We start from the raw sequence: 18,535 nt of genomic DNA, 5'->3' as shown, positions 1-18,535 counted from the left end.
AAAAGAAAAAAAAAAGAAAAAAAGGCGCACCAACTCCGACAATCTCCTTTGTTTATTTGTTTTCCTTTTCCTTCTCTCTCTTTCCAGCACTGCAATCTCATCATCCTGATGCTAACCTCATCTCTATCGTTATTCTTCTTCTTTCTTCCCTTTCTTTGCAGCTGAACGCTAACCCAATTCTCAATTTTCAATCTCACTCGCTTTCACCTTCCAAGATTTGCCCATTCAACAGCTTTTCAGTTTACGCACTGAAAACTATTTCTTCTTTCTTTTTTTCTCTGTTTATCTTTAATTTGGTGGTTCTTTATTTTACAGAGAAAGTGACTGAAAATTTTGGTCATTGATCCACTTGCTTCCATTTCCTTCTACGGCCTTTCAAACAGCCTCCTCCTCTACTTGGGAATATGATGTGTTTCTGAGCTTTTGCGGTGTTGACACCCGTAAGAATTTCACAGACCATCTTTATCCAGCTTTGAAACAAAAAGGTATTGTCACCTTCAGGGATGATGAGAAGCTTGAGCATGGAAAATATATTTCTACAGAGCTCTTAAAAGCAATAGAAGAGTCCAAGTATGCAATTATCGTTCTCTCAAGAAACTATGCTTCTTCAAGGTGGTGCTTGATTGAACTGGCAAAGATTGTTGAATGCATGAAAGACAGACAATGGGTTGATTGTTTTGCCCGTCTTTTACCATGTGGATCCCTCTCATGTACGGAACCAGACTGGGACTCTTGCTGAAGCTTTTGCTAAACATGAGAAAGATCCCAAGATTAACATAAAGGATGTACAAGCATGGAAAGATGCTTTACAGCCACATGGTACATCCTTCCATGCTTGTACATCCTTTATGTTAATCTTGGGATCTTTCTCATGGTACAATTTTTTAAAGCCACATGGTACAATTTTGTCATTTTCTACTCTCTAAAGCCATTCCAACTTTCCGGTAGCGTAGATTAACATGACAGATTTTATTTACTTTTTTTAGTCCAATCGAACTAGAGAAAATTTCAATTTGCTCACTGTATTTATAATACCAACGTAGGAAATTATAAGCTTAAATTGGACATAGGTAGAAGAACTTATGCATAGTTTGAGGCATATATGGTTCATGCGTGGTAGTCTATACTGAATTCCTCAAAATATAGACAACAACTTGGTAATCTGCATTCTATAAGTGATTTGTCGATTCAATGAAGCTTTGCTTTTTATAACAAGACTCACACCAAGCCATGATCAAGACAACTTTGTCTAGTCATCTACTTAATTCATAATATGCATCACATGTATTCTTCTTAGTAGATTAATTTATCATACCTTTATCATTTTTGCAAGTTGTTTACTATTGTTATGAAGAGCTTATAGGTGACCTTAAAAACAAAATTAGGTGTCAACTAGCCAAATATTGCCAGACGGAGAAATTTAGGAACACCTTCTCTCTAAAGAAACTTATAGTAGTTTTTCCTCGAGAGCGAACATCAATCTACATATATTAAAAAATTAAAACGATAGACGCATCACTTTCTTTCCCTTTTTTCTAGAGAGAGAGAGAGAGAGAGAGAGAGAGAGTCAAGTGTATATTCATTATAAATCAAACATTGGCATCATCATCATTCTGAAAGCCTAGATTTTGTAGAAGAAAAATTGCCTAAAAGTCTAAAACATGAAGACCTGAAGTGTTAAAATAAAATGAGTTAGATAAATGTTAAAGCTAGAAATAACATAACAAGTTTGAAACCCGCTTGTATCTAATTAAAAAAAAAAAAAAAAAAAAAAAAAAAAAAAAAAAAAAAAAAAAAAACAACAACAACAACAACAAAACAAGGTAGTTGTTAGAACTTAGAACCCATAATTTAGTAAGTTTTTATAAGAAATCAAGAATCATGTAAAAATTGAGTAGTGGTCAAATTTGAATTTCGAAATAAATAATTGGGAATCACTTTTGAAAGCTGTAAAATTGCTTTGATGAGCAGGTTTGTTTGTTAATGTCTTGGACACATGGTTAGGCTAGAAGTAGGATTATACAGTAAATAGTTTAATTTTTTTGGTTATTTTATTTTATTTTGAAGTTGAAAGAAAAAGAAAAAAAAAAAGAACGAAATAGAAATCCAAGAAATGTACAACAAAGGACTTAATAAAATTAGGTACACGTACTCCCCTACTCAAAAAAAGAAAAAAGAAAAAGGGCACACTCCCAACTCAAAGAACTGTTATAGCCATAACTCATAACAGGGACAAAATTGCAAAATGCCCCTTTTGGGCAAACTAAGCAGCTTTTTGCTCTTTTTTTCAAACTAATTAGGGAAATGCCCCTCTTTTGAAAATCGATTTTCTCAAAATCGAGTTATAAAAAAAAAAAATTTCTGGAGCCTTATAGCAGCGTTTTTAAAGACCTATAGTGACGTTTTCAGGACCTATAGTGACGTTTTGTAACTCGACTTCCAATAAATCGAGTTATAGGCAATTTTTTTAATTTTTTTTTACCTATAACTCGATTTTATATAAATCGAGTTACAAAACGCCACTATAGGTCCTGAAAACGTCACTATAAGCTCCTTAAAAACGCCGCTATAGGGCCTAAATCGATTTTGAGAAACTCGATTTTCAAAAGAGGGGCATTTCCCTAATTAGTTTGAGAAAAATAGCAAAATGCTGCTTAGTTTGCCCAAAAGGGGCATTTTGCAATTTTGTCCCTCATAACAGTGCTATTGTATACATTTTTTGAATTCCCCTTTTGCTACTGAATGAAGCTAAGATTGTGTTTTTGCTGAATATTTTGTATCCTTAAAGTGGTTAGCTCTGTCTCAAAAAAAAAAAAAAAAAAAAAAATTATGCTATCTTTTTTGCAGTCATGAATCATTAGATATCCAACAAATCCTTAAAAGGATATTTAGTGAATCGAATTTTAAATTCTCAAGTATTTTTTCCAAGGGCCTTGTTGGAATAGACTCACGTGTAAAAGAAGTGTTGGATTCATATTTGGATGAAGGATTAGGTGGTGTTCGCTTTGTAGGGATTTGTGGGATCGATGGGTGGAATGGGCAAAACAACTCTTGCACAAGAAATTTACAAAAGTATTTTTGTTAACTTTGAAGCTAGCAGCTTTATTGATAATGTAAGAGAAGAAACTAGAAATCAAGGTCTAGTTTCTTTACAAAAACAACTTATTTCCAAGATCCTTATGGAAAGCGAAATAAATATATGGAAAATTTCTGAGGGAATCAATGTTTTAGGGAATATAGTACGTAATAAGAAGGCTCTTATTGTTCTTGATGATGTGGATGGAGAAGAACAACTAGAAGCATTAGCAGGCAACCATGATTGGTTTGGTTCAGGGAGTAAAATCATTGTAACAAGCAGAGATAGTCATTTATTGAGAAGATGTGACATGAATTTTATATATACAGTCAAGCAGTTGAATAACGATGATGCTTTGAAGCTTTTTAGTTGGAGAGCTTTCAAGAAGCCTGATCCTAAAGAAAATTATATGGATTTGTCTCAGGACTTTGTAAATTATGCTAAGGGCCTTCCTTTGGCTCTTAAAGTTTTAGGCTCTTTGTTATTTGATAAAGAAATATATGAATGGAATAGTAGTCTGGATAAACTAAAGGTAGAGCCGGATAAATTTTTTTTAGATATTCTTAATATAAGTTATGATGGGTTGACAAATATGCAGAAAGAATTATTTTTGGATATTGCATGTTTTTTCAAAGGAGAGAACAAGAATTGCATAAGAGATATACTAAAAAGTTTTGGTTACTATCCAGATTACAATATGGTATTCTTATAGACAAATCTCTCATAACCATTGAGCCAAAGGAAACCACATGGATGCATGATTTGCTACAAGAAATGGGTCAAGAAATTGTTAGTCATGAATCCCCTAAAGAGCTTGGTGGACGTAGAAGCTTGTCGCTTTATGAGGACATACTTTTTGTATTGAAGAATAATATTGTAAGTTAATTAGCCTTCACATAAGCCTACTGAACTATATATATTCTTGCAATTTCTTATAAAGACTTGCCAATTACTCTAATTTCTTTACTCTTCATTATTAGGGAACAGAGGTAGTTGAAGGCATAAAGCTAAACACACCTATTGAAATAGAAGAACACTTGAGTGCCAAAACCTTCTCAAAGATGAAAAAATTGAGATTGTTTAAAATTGGCTATGAGCAACCTCCACAAGGCCTCATTAGAGGTCCTGTCCAACTTCCACAAGGCCTCAGTTATCTTTCTAATGAGTTACGTGCAATAGATTGGCATGGATATCCTTTAAAATCCAGGCCAACAAGTTTCCAACCAAACAAACTTGTTGAATTGAGAATGCATTACAGCAAAATCAAACAACTTTGGAAAGGAATTATGGTAAGATTTTCACTTATGCAAATGTGTTTTTTCCGTCATTTTCATTAAAGCTTGAGTTCGTCTAATTATTTCTTGTTTTATAATAGATTTTAAACGAGTTAAAACTCATTGACCTCAGTGACTCTCAAAACTTGATTGAGATCCCGAACCTTAGTCGAGCCCCAAATCTTAAGCAGCTGATTCTCCAACGTTGTACAAGACTATATAAGATACATGCATCTCTTGGAGATCTTAAAAGGCTTATTCGATTGGATTTGAATGGTTGTAAATGTCTCAAAAGCCTTCCTCACAAGATCAGCTTGGAAGCTCTTGAATTTTTCAATCTTAGTGGTTGTTCAAACTTGAAGAAGTTTCCAGGTATTGTGGAAAATATGTCACATTTGTCAAAACTTTGTTTGAGTGAGACTGCTATAAAAGATTGCAAAAACCTTTCAAGTCTCCCTATTGCAATTTGTAATTTGATGTCTCTAAAAAATCTTAATTTATTTGGCTGTTCAAAACTTGATGAATTGCCAGAAAATTTGGGAAAAATCGAAAGTTTGGAGGAGTTAGACTTGAGTAGGACTACTATAACGGGCCTACCTTCTTCCATTATTCACTTAAAAAATCTCAAAGTACTATCTCTCTCCAGATGCGTGGGGCTATCATCTAATAAGCTCACGAGGTTTCCTTTTATGCAACCTAGAAGAAGTCCAAATCCTATGGGCATGCTAGAGCGTTCTTTTATAGGCTTATGCTCTTTGACCGAACTTGATCTAAGTTATTGCAATGTTCAGACAATTCCTAATGTTCTTGGGTGCTTGTCATCTTTAGAATGTTTAAATCTAAGGGGAAATAATTTTGTTTCCCTTCCTGAAAGTATCTTAGTGGTTGTTCAAACTTGAAGAAGTTTCCAGATATTGTGGAAAATATGTCACGTTTGTCAAAACTTTGTTTGAGTGAGACTGCTATAAAAGATTGCAAAAACCTTTCAAGTCTCCCTATTGCAATTTGTAATTTGATGTCTCTAAAAACTCTTAATTTATCTGGCTTTTCAAAACTTGATGAATTGCCAAAAAATTTGGGAAAAATCGAAAGTTTGGAGGAGTTAGACTTGAGTGGGACTGCTATAACGCGCCTACCTTCTTCCGTTGTTCACTTAAAAAATCTCAAAGTACTATCTCTCTCCAGATGCATGGGGCTATCATCTAATAATCTCATGAGATTTCCTTTTATGCAACCCAGAAGAAGTCTAGATCCTATGGGCATGCTAGAGCGTTCTTTAATCGGCTTATGCTCTTTGACCGAACTTGATCTAAGTTATTGCAATGTTCAGACAATTCCTAATGTTCTTGAGTGCTTGTCATCTTTAGAATGTTTAAATCTAAGGGGAAATAATTTTGTTTCCTTTCCTGAAAGTATCATTCAACTATCTAATCTGAGATGGCTTTATATGGCTGGTTGCACTCATCTTCAAATGTTGCCCAAGCTTCCATTAAATATTGGGTATATTGATGCAACAGAGTGTACCTCACTGGAAACATTATCATTAAGATCATAATACAATTTTCAGCCAGCTTTTCATCTTCTCAATTGCGACAAATTGATTAAGAATCAAGGCTACGGTGACCTGTCTTCAACAATGCTAAGACGTTATATCGTTAATCACCAGGTCTGTCTCTCACTCTCTCTATCTCTCTCTCTCTCTCTTTCTCTCTCTCACATGTGAAGTTCTAAGCATCATGAATTGTATGTTTCAGGATCAGGAAGATGATTCATTTCACATCGAGATTCCTGGAAGTGAAATTCCAAAATAGTTTAGCCACCAAAATGTGGGGGGTTCAGTGAATCTGCTAGTGCCCCCAAATTCATTAGGTAACAAATTTATGGGAATCGCTGTGTGCACTGTTTTTGTATTCCACAAGCATCATCCACTTCATCAACTTCATATTGAAGATTGTGGATATATGATAGGTACGCATAAGCTTTGGTGTTACGTTGGTCACGAACGTAGATTTGGAAATTTGGGTCGTATTCTATTCGAGGAATTTGGTAAGATTGAATCGTATCAGCTTTGGCTGCATTATTTTCCCTCTACATTCTTTGGAGCGAAATGGAAAGAAATATTAAATCAAGTCGATGCTAATGGATTCAGCCAGATTGAAGTTAAATTTGAACCCGAAGGTCCAGGATTGGAGGTTACAAAATGCGGGGCCCATCTGGTATCTGAGCGAGACATTGAAGACCTAAACCAAACTAAGGCTAGGCCTAGCAACTGCATCATCACTCCTTATGATGAGGATGGTTTTGACGAATCAAAAAAAGATACAAAAATTAAGCGAAGCAGTGATGACTCTGATGGGGAAGGGGCTAGACCTAGTGGAGAAGCTACCTCTAATGAAAAAACACCTCACGTAAATCTAATTGAAAATTGGTTTGGGAATTTACACACACAAGGATAAGGTAATTTTGATGGTGAGGAAGAGGAATCTCAATGAAAGTTATAGCTTTTATGGAATTTGCACTGCCGATCAACTTTTTTTCTCTCTGATTTTATTGTAAGTCACCATCTTTTCTCCCTTTTATGTGAGATTGTTTGTAGTTGTGTATTTCTTTTTTTCTTTTTGAAAATTCATTGGCAATTCTTTTAGTTTGGTAATTTGTTTTCTAATTTCTGCTAGCTACCTTATACTGGATACAAAGAAGTATTTATTTGGACTTTGTTGAAAAGGAGAAACTGTCACGTTGCTAGCTGACGAAAAAGCATGTGGAACTGATTGCATGGTAGTCATTTTTGTTCAGTTGTGTTGGATGGTATATTCAGAACTCTCTGTTATTGCTCTCTTTTTATAGTATTTACTACAACTTTCCATAGGAGAATGCAATAGATGCATGACACTTCAGTGTCGTAAAATCAAATGGAATGGTTTCCAAGTGAACTATTTTATCTTTTAGATGTAGGACAACTATTTTGACTTCACACCACACCACCCATTGTTTGGTTGATTGGAAAGTTGTGGAAATTTTCTTTTTTGGTATTTGTATTTTGTGCTCTGCGAGCATTATCCACTCCAACATCCTTCGGAAAGTTCAGAAAATCATCCAGTTACTCATTTTATTAATTTTCTCTGCAATGTCAATGGATATAAAGTTCTAGATTACTTAAGCTTTGGTTTTTCCGAGCAATCTGGTAAGATTGATTCAAATCACCTTTGGATAAAATATTTTTCTATGGAAGGGCTATGGGACAAGATATTGAGTCAAGTCGATGCTAATGATCAATTGAGTCAGGTTGATGTTGGAATTGAAATTGAAGGTATAGGCTTGGTGGTGACGAGATGCGGGGCTCGTTTGGTATATGAGCAAGACATTGAAGATCTCAAACAAAATATGGCTGGTTCCTGCAGCTGCAGCATCACTCTTGATGAGGATGATTTAGACGATTTAGCAAAACATACCATACTTAAGCAAAGTCATGATGACCATGATGGGGATGGGGATGGACCTATGGAGAATTTACCTATTGATGATGCTGAAAAAATCACCAGTGAGCCACACAGCCCTTCCACACTCGCAACAACACCTGCACAACAAAACCTGCACCACAAAAGGAAACAACCTTACAGAAAACACCGGTGTGGTACCAGCCCAGTACCCTCTGAAGGTCAAGTTAGAATCTTTTCACAACTCTAAAGTGCTAGAGCTGGAATCAATTATGCATACCTGTTCTCTGAGGGTCTTTGAGTTTTTATAGTAGTGTAGAGCCAAAAAACCTTTGCTTGCATAACAAGTCTTTTCCTTATAGAGAAGATCTCTATTAATGCGCGTATATTCCAGAATCCTCCTTGTGTTAGAATTCTATTCATATTGGGACTCTATGAACTAGGGTTAATCTTGGAACGCAAGTCGTTTCCATTCAGGGTTCCTTGGAGACCACATAATGATCAATTGAGTGCCACGTGGCCTTTCGATCCGTCCACCCTGTGTCCGTTCACCTAGGATCCGTCCACTATTGGCCCATTTGCCTAGCACTCAGTCCATCTAAATGGATCCGTCACCTCCAATTTTCTCCCTCTTCACCTATAATGAAGTACATGTACCACACCCAAAGAGGATACGGCTCCCTGATTTAATTGAAAGATTCATTCCACATTTGGGAAATTGGATTGGGAATTCAAGCACACAAGAACAAGGTGACTCTGATTGCGAGGAAGAGAAATCTCAATGAAATTGGTAGCTTTGATGAATTTGCAAGGCTGATACACTATTTTTCTGTGACTTTTTTTAGTAAGTCGCGTGGTCTTTCTTGCTATTCTCTAAACATAATTTGTTTTTGGCTGTATATTTCTTTTTTTTTTTCTTTTTTCTTTTTAATTCCTTTGCATTTCTTTTCTTAAATAGGGCCTGAGTGATTTTGTTGTTAATCCAGCAACAAAACTAACCCCATATCTTGAAGGACTTGCATCAGGGTTTTGCTCTCAGGTATGTGTGTGGAATGTTTAAGCCTCTATATATTTGGTGTGGTAGTATTTATCATTTGAAGTTGCTCTGTTGCTGTAACAGATTTTCCTTTATTTTAGGGAGTTAGTTATTTGATAGTTTTGCTAACTGCCTTAGCCTCTGTATATAAGTATAGAATCAGAACTTGTATGTATTAAGTGGTATTCACATTTCATTCTTTCAATCAATAAGAGCTTCAGTTTCTATTTAGATTGAGAGCACAAAACTTGAAATGATATCAGAGCTTCAAGGTCCTGCAATGGCGTCCAATGGAGCAAACAACCAATCCACTCATACATCCCCTGAGCCTAACAATAATCAATCCATGCACACAAATTCGAATTCACCAAACATTTCAGCTTCTGTTACTCCTAATCCCTATTTCTTGAATACCAGTGAGAATCCAGGGAACATTCTCGTTACACAGCCTCTGTTGGGAATGAGAAATTACCAATCCTGGTCAAGAGCTATGGTGCTCGCCCTTACTGCGAAGAAGAAGATAGGCTTTGTGAATGGAAAGATTGTGAAGCCAGATCTTGAATCTCCTCTATATGAAGATTGGGAAAGCTGCAACACCATGGTGCTTTCTTGGATGATTAATTATATGCATGTGGATGTGTCAAGCAATATCATGTACTGTGAAACAGCAAGGGAGATGTGGATTGAACTCCAAAATGTGTTCTCACAAGGAAATGGACCAAAGATCTACAATTTGTAAACTGAGATCTCTCAAATCCGTCAAAATCAAATGTCTGTGACTGAGTTCTACACCAAATTCAAGCGGTTATGGGATCAACTGCTGAATTATGAACCAATGCCAGAATGTTCATGTGGTGCTATGAAGACTCTGAGTAATTCTCATAGCAAGGCTTATGTGATGAGATTTCTGATGGGACTAAATGAGGTTTTTGACACTGTTCGAAGCCAAATTCTCATGATGGATCCTTTTCCTTCAATGAGCAAAGTCTATTCATTGATTTTACAAGAGGAATCTCACAAGAGTGCTGGTCATGGAAGTTCTGGTTCCTCTCAGTCTGAGACAATGGCAATGTACGCCAATTCCAAGGGAAGCTTCAAAGGAAATGGGAGAAAGGAAAGGCCTTTCTGTACTCACTGTAACATGGCAGGGCACACCATTGAAAAATGCTATAAATTGCATGGCTATCCACCTGGTTACAAGCCAAAAGGCAAGCCAACAGCCAATGCAAATCAAGCATCTTTCAATTCTGGAGATCGTGCTTTGACTGCTGGGAATCAGTGTCCCATTTCCAAAGCGCAATGCGAGAAATTGCTAGCTTTTCTCAACTCAGAACCACTAGGACAGGGACTGCTCTTGGTGATACACATCATGCTGCAAATGCAAGTATTTCTTGTATGGCTACTGGTGCAGGAGGAGTTTCTGGTGAAGGTTCTGGACTGATAGGATCTTCTTCACAGTCACAGGTCAATACCTACCCTGTTTTCAATCCTACACTCATGTCAGGTAATCATTCAAATTTTTCTTTTCATCCTTCTTTTCAGCATTCCATATTTTCTGCTAGAAAAGTTGATAGGACTGCCTTCCATGAATCTGATTGGGTAATTGATACAGGAGCCACAGATCACATGGTGCATTCTGTGTCTTGTTTTTCTTCTATTACTGCTGTCTTGAACACCTTTGTTAATCTTCCAAATGGAGAGTCAGCCTTAGTTACACACATAGGAACTGTTGAAATTTCCCCAAAACTTGTTCTGTCAGTAAATTGGTTAAGTCCATATCTTGCTGCCTTATGTTCTTTGGAACTCTTTGTTTCATCCAGGACCTGGCTCATTGGAGCACAATTGGTCTGGGTAAGGAATGCAACGGATTATATCTGCTGGAAAAGAGCATCTCAGCCTCATCAAATTGTTCTAATGTTTTCAATTCTGTCAATAATGTTCATGCTGTCAATAATGTTCATGTCCAGCCCCATGTTTGGCATTTTAGATTAGGACATTTGTCAAATGCAAAATTGGCACTGCTGAAACATAATGATGTACCTTCTTTCAATGTTAATAAAATGGTTACTTGTGAAGTTTGCCTTTAGCTAAACAAAAGAGATTACCTTTCACTTCAAGTTCAAATATCTCTAGTCATTGCTTTGATTTGATTCATTGTGACTTATGGGGACCCTTTTCAACTCCAACCATTGATGGCTGCAAATATTTTTTAACCATTGTTGATGACTGTTCAAGATGCACTTGGGTTTATCTCCTTAACACAAATCCCAAACCCAAGCCATCTTAGAACAATTTTGCATCATGATAGAAACACAATTCTCTAGTAAGGTTAAATGCATTAGGTCTGATAATGGGATTGAATTCATCATGTCTACCTTCTTTCAAAGAGGGGCATCTTGCATCAATTGAGTTGTGTTGAACCCCTCAACAAATGCAATAGTTGAGAGGAAACATCAACATCTCTTAAATGTTGCAAGAGCACTTAGATTTCAATCAACTTACCTTTGCATTTGTGGGGGCATTGCATTCTTACTGCCACTTACTTAATCAATAGAACTCCATCTTCAGTCTTAAGTCATAAAACTCCTTTTGAAATTTTTTTGGTCAAGTCCCAACTTATTCTCATTTGAGGGTTTTTGGGTGCCTATGTTATGCTTCCACCCTCTCTCACAATAGGACCAAATTTGATCCAAGAGCATCCAAATGTGTTTTCTTGGGATATCCTATTGGAGTCAAAGGTTACAAAGTAATGAATCTGTCTACCAAAGCTGTTTTTGTTTCCAGAGATGTTTACTTTCATGAAAATAGTTTTCCTTTTGCTACTGCTGTACAAGATTTTTCTGATCCTTTTATTGCTGAGACTGATGCTCATGTTTCTGCTATTGATCCGTTGTTACTCCTGTTAGCATACCAGATATCCCATTGAGTCTTCTCCTCCTTGTTCCCCTTTAACTTCCACTTCCCATCCTTCTTCCACTATTCCACCCAGTCCTACACCTCCTTGTGCCCCTTTGGTTAACTCAAATTCCCTTGATTCTGCTATTTCTGTTCTTAACATTCCTAATGCAGATCCTCCACCAACCAGAAAGTCCACCAGAACTCACAAAACTCCAGTGTACTTACAAGACTATGCTTGCAATTCAGCTACCACTTCACCTTCAGCTGGCCCTTCTCATGTCTCAGGAACTCCTTATGACATTGGAGATTGTCTTACTTATTGCCATTTGGATCCAACTTATCAGTCCTATCTCATGACTGTCAGTCATGGTCATCAGGAACCTCAGTACTTCCACCAAGCTGTTGCAGACCCTCTTTGGAGGGAGGCTATGGATAAGGAAATTCAAGCATTAGAACAAACACACACTTGGGTGCTTACCCATTTGCCACCAGGTAAAAGACTATAGGGTGAAGTTGCATCCTGATGGGACTGTGGAGAGATACAAAGCACGGTTGGTTGCTAAAGGGTACACTCAAAGGGAAGGGTTGGACTTCTTGGAGACCTTCAGTCCTGTTGCAAGACTGTGTCTGTGAGAGTTTTGATTGCTCTTGCTTCAGCCAAAGGATGGCCTTTGCACCAGCTAGACATAAATAATGCCTTCTCCATGGTGATCTTGATGAGGAGGTATACATGGATTTGCCTCCTGGTTATCACAGTAAGGGGGAGTCTCCAAATTCCACTTCCAATTCCACTTCCAATTCTAATCCTTTGGTATGCAAATTAGTGAAGTCTTTATATGGTCTCAAACAAGCTTCAAGCAATGGAATGCCAAACTTTCTGCTACCATTATGCAGCTTGGTTTCAAACAATCTCAGGCAGATCACTCCTTGTTTGATCCATGCTGGGATGGTTTTCTTATTATGCATTATTGGTGTAGTAGATGATATCATAATCACAGGAAATGATTCAGCTTGTGTTACCAAGCTAAAATCCTTGTTAGACCAGAATTTTGGAATCAAAGACCTTGGATCACTCAAATACTTTTTGGGTTTGGAGATTGCAAGTGCTAAAGGTATCAGCATTAACCAACGAAATATGCTCTTGAGGTTCTCAAAGAGGCAGGAATGTTGGTTGCAAACCTGTCAATCACCAATGGAGCAACAACTGAAATTATCCAAGGCAGATGGGGAGTTACTTAAAGATGCAGGGCAGTACAGGAGATTGATAGGAAATTAATGTACTTAACTTTGAGCAAACCTGATATAGCCTATGCAGTTAATAGATTAAGTCAGTTTTTAGCTCAACCTCGAAGTCCACACATGAAGGCAGCTATTAGAATCCTTCAATACATTAAGGGTACACCAGGACAAGGAGTATTCTTTCCTGTTGAATCAGACCTGCAGCTAAAAGCATTTTGTGATGCTGATTGGGCAGGCTGCCCTGACACAAGGAAATCTCTAACTGGTTACTGTGTTTTCTTGGGTGAATCTTTAATTTCTTGGAGATCCAAAAAGCAAGACATAGTGTCAAGATCCTCTGTTGAAGCAGAGTACAGATCCATGGCCACCACCACATGTGAAGTTACTTGGTTACTTTACTTGTTAAGGGACTTGCACATACCACATGAGAGACCAGTGCTGCTGTACTGTGACAACCAGGTAGCTATACATATCTCTGCAAATCCAGTATTCCATGAGAGATCAAAACATATCGAAGCAGATTGTCATGTAGTCAGAAACAAAGTGTTGGATGGCACCATTAAAATGTTTTATGTCTCCTCAAGGAATCAATTAACAGACATATTCACAAAAGCACTTGGGGTTGATCAATTTTCTGAATTGTTATCAAGACTAGGAGTAATCAACATTTTTGCTCACAAAATACAATATCCAGAGTATCAGAAGCATAATCAAGAAACAAGAGCTTTGCTCTTGAGGGGGAGTGTTAAAACAGCTCAGCAAAATGCTTCCTTGCATCAAGGAGAAGTTCATTCTGCTAATCAAATCAGTTCACAACTCCAAGATAACCAAGGCATTGATCAAACAACTGCTATGATCATGATTGAAGCAATGCCTCACTATGATCAGGTACTGTACTCAATGCAGTAGATGATGCCACGTATGCAAGGATATTGGGAGGTGATTGAACACGTGAGCATGAGCTGGAATGTTTTAACAACCATCCTAATAATTGATCTACAGATATTGGTGTGGTGATTACTGATTAGTTGGTAGATACTGGAGTATTCCATAGGATTAGAATCCTATGCAAAACCGTGTGGGTCTCGCTTGTGCTACAGAGTGTGAAAGTGTAAACCCCCTCCCCTGTCTCTCTCTGCCAAAGCATCAACATGTATATGAATATCGGTCACTTTACTGAGTCATATATTGACGATCCAGGTCAATGTGTCATTTGCATCCAGGAGTATCTGCGTCCAAATTGTTTCCTCAACCCTCATCGATCTCTTCCAAATTTTCATCTCATCTATATTTCTTTCCTTCTTTCTTTCAGCTCTTCCCAACTATCTACTCAAAAATCCTAATGGCTCTTATGACCGGCGAAATAGTCACCCAACGACACAAGAACTTTGAAGTCTTCTTAAGTTTTAGAGGTGAAGATACCCGCCTTAGTTTTATGGGTTATTTGTATCAGGCTTTGGATCGTAATGGCATTAAACCTTCATTGATGATAAACTCCGAAGGGGAGAAAACATTTTTGAGGAACTTCTCAAAATTATTGAAAATTCAATGATTTCAATAGTTGTATTCTCTAAAAATTATGCATTTTCCACCTGGTGTTTGGATGAACTTGTCAAGATTATCGAGTGTAAGAAGAATGACCAGATGGAGGTGCGACCAGTTTTTTACAATATGGATCCATCAAATGTACATAACCAAAAGGGAAAATTTGGGGAAGCCCTAGATAAACATCACGAAAAATTTAAGGATAATAAGAAAATTCAGAGATGGAGAGAAGCTCTACATGAAGCAGCTAATATATCTGGATGGCACTACAATCAATGGTACGTGTTTAACAAAAAGATTATATCCCCTCCAATTTTAGCCACACATGAGATTAATGGCATTTATTAATTTTGTGTGGTTTAATTATGACTTTTTTAAATAAATAAAAAAATCATTAATGGATTTTTTAAATTTAAATGTCACGTGTCCTAAATTTTGATTAACATGGGAGGGGTGTGTTATGAACACCAATTTTATGTGATTTATATGGTTTTTTATTTTTTATTTTTTTTTTAAGATAATTGGATTTAAAGGCAACACTTGTGCTTTGATGAGTTTTACTTTTAGTGGCTTGTTATGCTCATTAATTTATTGTTAAAGAACAGCTTCCACTAATTTTTTAAGCTTCCGAATTATATATATATATATATATATATATATAACCTCGAGTGTGAACACACATTAGATTCCACTAAGACCACCACTGCACCTCCCTTAATAAAATATCTAATCTCAAAATTTCTCATTATAAATAACCTCCCTGAGAGTGTGCCCTCCACACTCTTCTGCACATAACCATTATTATAATCTTCTTCACTATCGTAGCCTTACTTGCTTTGTTTTTTTTACTACCTTTCTTCCATGGTAGCCAATCAAGTTCACGACCAACCATCACCCTTAAACAAAGTCAAATCATTCCAAGTTGAGCTACAAACTAAAAACGATGAATTAGATTACACCAAAAGGGGAAAATGGCTTAGAACTGCCATCTTGGGTGCAAATGATTTGTTGCTTTCCACTGCGTCCTTTATGATTGAAGTTGGAGCTGTCCGAACGGATTTTTAATCCATGATCTTTTCTGAGGTTGCTGGGTTGGATGCCGGAGCATGTAGTATGGCAATCGGAAAGCTCGTCTTTGTTTACTCACTAGGGGCGGAACTAGGATTTTTTGTTTAGGAGCCAAATTTTGTTACTAATATATTAGTCTCGAGTCAAGATAAATCTTTACACACATACGTAAACGCACATACACAAATATAAACATTAATATTTTGGTATTAGAGTATGTCATAATTTATAAATATATTGTATATAAAATTAACAACTTTCACAATGTATATTCGCAAGATAATTTTTTAAGGGAACTTATCATCTTTTAAAATCCAATATTAATATTATACAAAAGCAGTCTAGTTTAATATTAAACATGTACAAAAAAACAAATTAGAGAAAACAAAAACTACATTGTCTCTATGACAAATTATATTAGTTTTTGAGAGTATCATTGGATTAACTCAAACATTTGGGGGGCCAACTTCTATTTTTGTAACTAAATATTTAAAATATTTAATATTTATACATAATATAAAATAATTTTTTTTTAAATTTTGGGAGGCCAAGCCTTGCTATAACTCCGCCCCTGTTACTCACAATATATACGACATTGAAATGGCACAAATGAAGAGAGATGGTAGCAATGATAACATGGAGTGGAGGAACGAAATGCTGAGAAAGAGAAATTGCCAAACCCTTGGCATGCAGCTGGAGCATCAGCACTTTCATTTGCAATGTGAGCATTAGTATCGCTACTAGGGGCAGTGTTTATAAAGGACTATGCAGTGAGGGTGGGAGTGGTAATTGGGGTTGTGAATTTTGCCTAGTTAGGGTTTGGAGGGCTAGATGCTTTTCTAGGGAAGACACCTATTGAAATCCTCCATAAGTTTTTTGATCGAAGGTTGGATTGCTATGGGAGTTACTTATGGCTTGACCAAACTTGGTAAGTCTGGACTGTAATCGTATGTTAGTTTTTCAAGTCTTTTTCTTGTAGTACCTATCTTGTAGTATTACAAGCACAAATGAATATATTGAGAATTCCCATCACTACAAACAAAAACAAAAACTTTTTTTTTTTTTTTTTTTAAAAAAAAAAAAAAAAAAAAAAAAAAAAAAAAAACTATTTTTTTTAGCAACAGTTGTAACCACTACTAAAACTACTAAAAACTGTTGCTAAAGTCAGATAGGTTTATACCAGCGGTTTTCTAAGCCGCTACTACAACTTGAATAACCGATGTTAAGTTTCCATCAATATAGGTTATAGCAATGGTATTAGGAATCGCTGGTATAGAAAATATCTATAGCACCAGTTTTGAGAATTAAAAACCGCTTTTAAAATTAATTATTTATACTAGCGATTATGTAACTGCAACTATAGATCCTTTAGCAGCAGTTCATAAAACTACTGAGGGAAACTTATGATTAGTTTTATCCAATATTTCAATAATTTTGGCCAAGAATCTTGAAGGTTAATTGGTTGACACTTTTCCAATAGAGACATCAATGTTCAAATCTCCCACCCCAACAGTAAGAATATTGTAGCAATTTGATCATACTATATATATATATATATGTGTGTGTGTGTGTGTGTGTTTACAAATTGAAAATTGCATGATATAGTGGCCAATATAGACAGACATGTTTCATGCCTACTAAAAAAAATGTAAATGTCCTTCAATTATTATTATTATTATTTACCTTCTTGATTGTGTGTAACTAAAATTATTTTTTTGCCCTTTTGTTGGACACTGTTTCAATTGTTGCAAAAACAACTTAATCTGAGCAAGAATATGAGAAAAATTCAATTGTTTCTTGTATAAATCTTAGAAAAATGATATTAAATTTCATTTAAAATAATTAATATAACAAAATAAACATATTTATTATATTAGTAATCTTTCTAATCACATAGAATAAATGCTAGATTGCTGAGGATAAACATCTTCACAGTTTAAAGTTTAAACCAATAGATAATAGTAGTAATACTATGGTTTGGGAGGTATTTTTATCATTTAGTGATTTTAGGGATTTATTTTTTGTTCATTTAAATATTTCCTAAGGTATTTTGTATTTTTGGAGGTCTAGGGATATATTGTTCTTTTTGAAAATTTTACAAAAATTTCTCTAATTACCGGACATTAATTCTTGGGATATTTTGGTCATTTTCAGTTCTAGGGGTATTTGTGTCATTATGAATATTTTAGGGGTATATATTTTGGTCATTAGAGTGTTAGTTATCTACGTTGGAGTATAAAAAACAAAAAGGACTAAACTTTGTGGTTTTGTATTTAGAAAGCACCTATAGAAGTAACAAAAAAGAAAAAGGAAAAAAAAATATATAGTATATTGTAGCAATTGAGAAACCGCTACCAAAAAAAAAAAAAAAAACCCGCTACTGCAAAGAGATTTATAGTAGGATTTGAAAATCCACTACAATAAACCCTCTCTAGTAGCATTTTTTGTAAGCACTACAAAAAAGACCACTATTATAATTCATGTTTTTTGTAGTGCCTATTTCTATTTGTCTGTCTATTTTTACAATATTTATATCTTAGGCAAAGGAATTTCAATGAAAATTTTTGCCGAAACAAACTAGTATATATATACATATCAATTTATTTTTCTTCTTATTTTGTACATTTCATTTTGTTTCTAGTATCTTACATAATTTTTGGGTAACAAGCTAATTAAATAATAAATGAAAAATGATCAAACATTGTCAAAGTTTAATACGTCACTCACTCACCTTAGTAAGATTATCTCATCATTACTACTATTAAATATTTTCATGCATAAACATGGATTACAACCTAGTATATTAATATATTAAAGTCGAAGAGTAGTCATAATCCAACTTAGTTTCTGATTATTATCTAATGTTGCATCATATGTCCAATTTAATTTTCTAATTATAATACTTAGTGCGAAAATTGAGATAACCACCTCATAACTCACCTATGTAAGACCACATTATTAT

At 35.6% G+C, this 18,535-nt stretch overlaps 2 pseudogenes; both read left to right on the top strand.

Annotated features, from left to right (window-relative positions):
* Positions 1 to 331: 331 nt before the first annotated feature.
* On the top strand, positions 332 to 6,161 carry LOC112020078 (disease resistance protein RPV1-like; annotated as a pseudogene).
* A 9,205-nt stretch (positions 6,162 to 15,366) lies between these two features.
* Positions 15,367 to 16,518, top strand: LOC112031253 (vacuolar iron transporter homolog 1-like; annotated as a pseudogene).
* The last annotated feature ends 2,017 nt before the right edge of the window (positions 16,519 to 18,535 follow it).

Source organism: Quercus suber, unplaced genomic scaffold (assembly GCF_002906115.3).
Source record: "Quercus suber isolate HL8 unplaced genomic scaffold, Cork oak 2.0 scaffold_79, whole genome shotgun sequence".
Lineage (NCBI taxonomy): Eukaryota > Viridiplantae > Streptophyta > Magnoliopsida > Fagales > Fagaceae > Quercus > Quercus suber.
The sequence above is the reverse complement of the archived record's forward strand: the minus strand, read 5'-3'. Positions and strand labels throughout refer to the sequence as shown.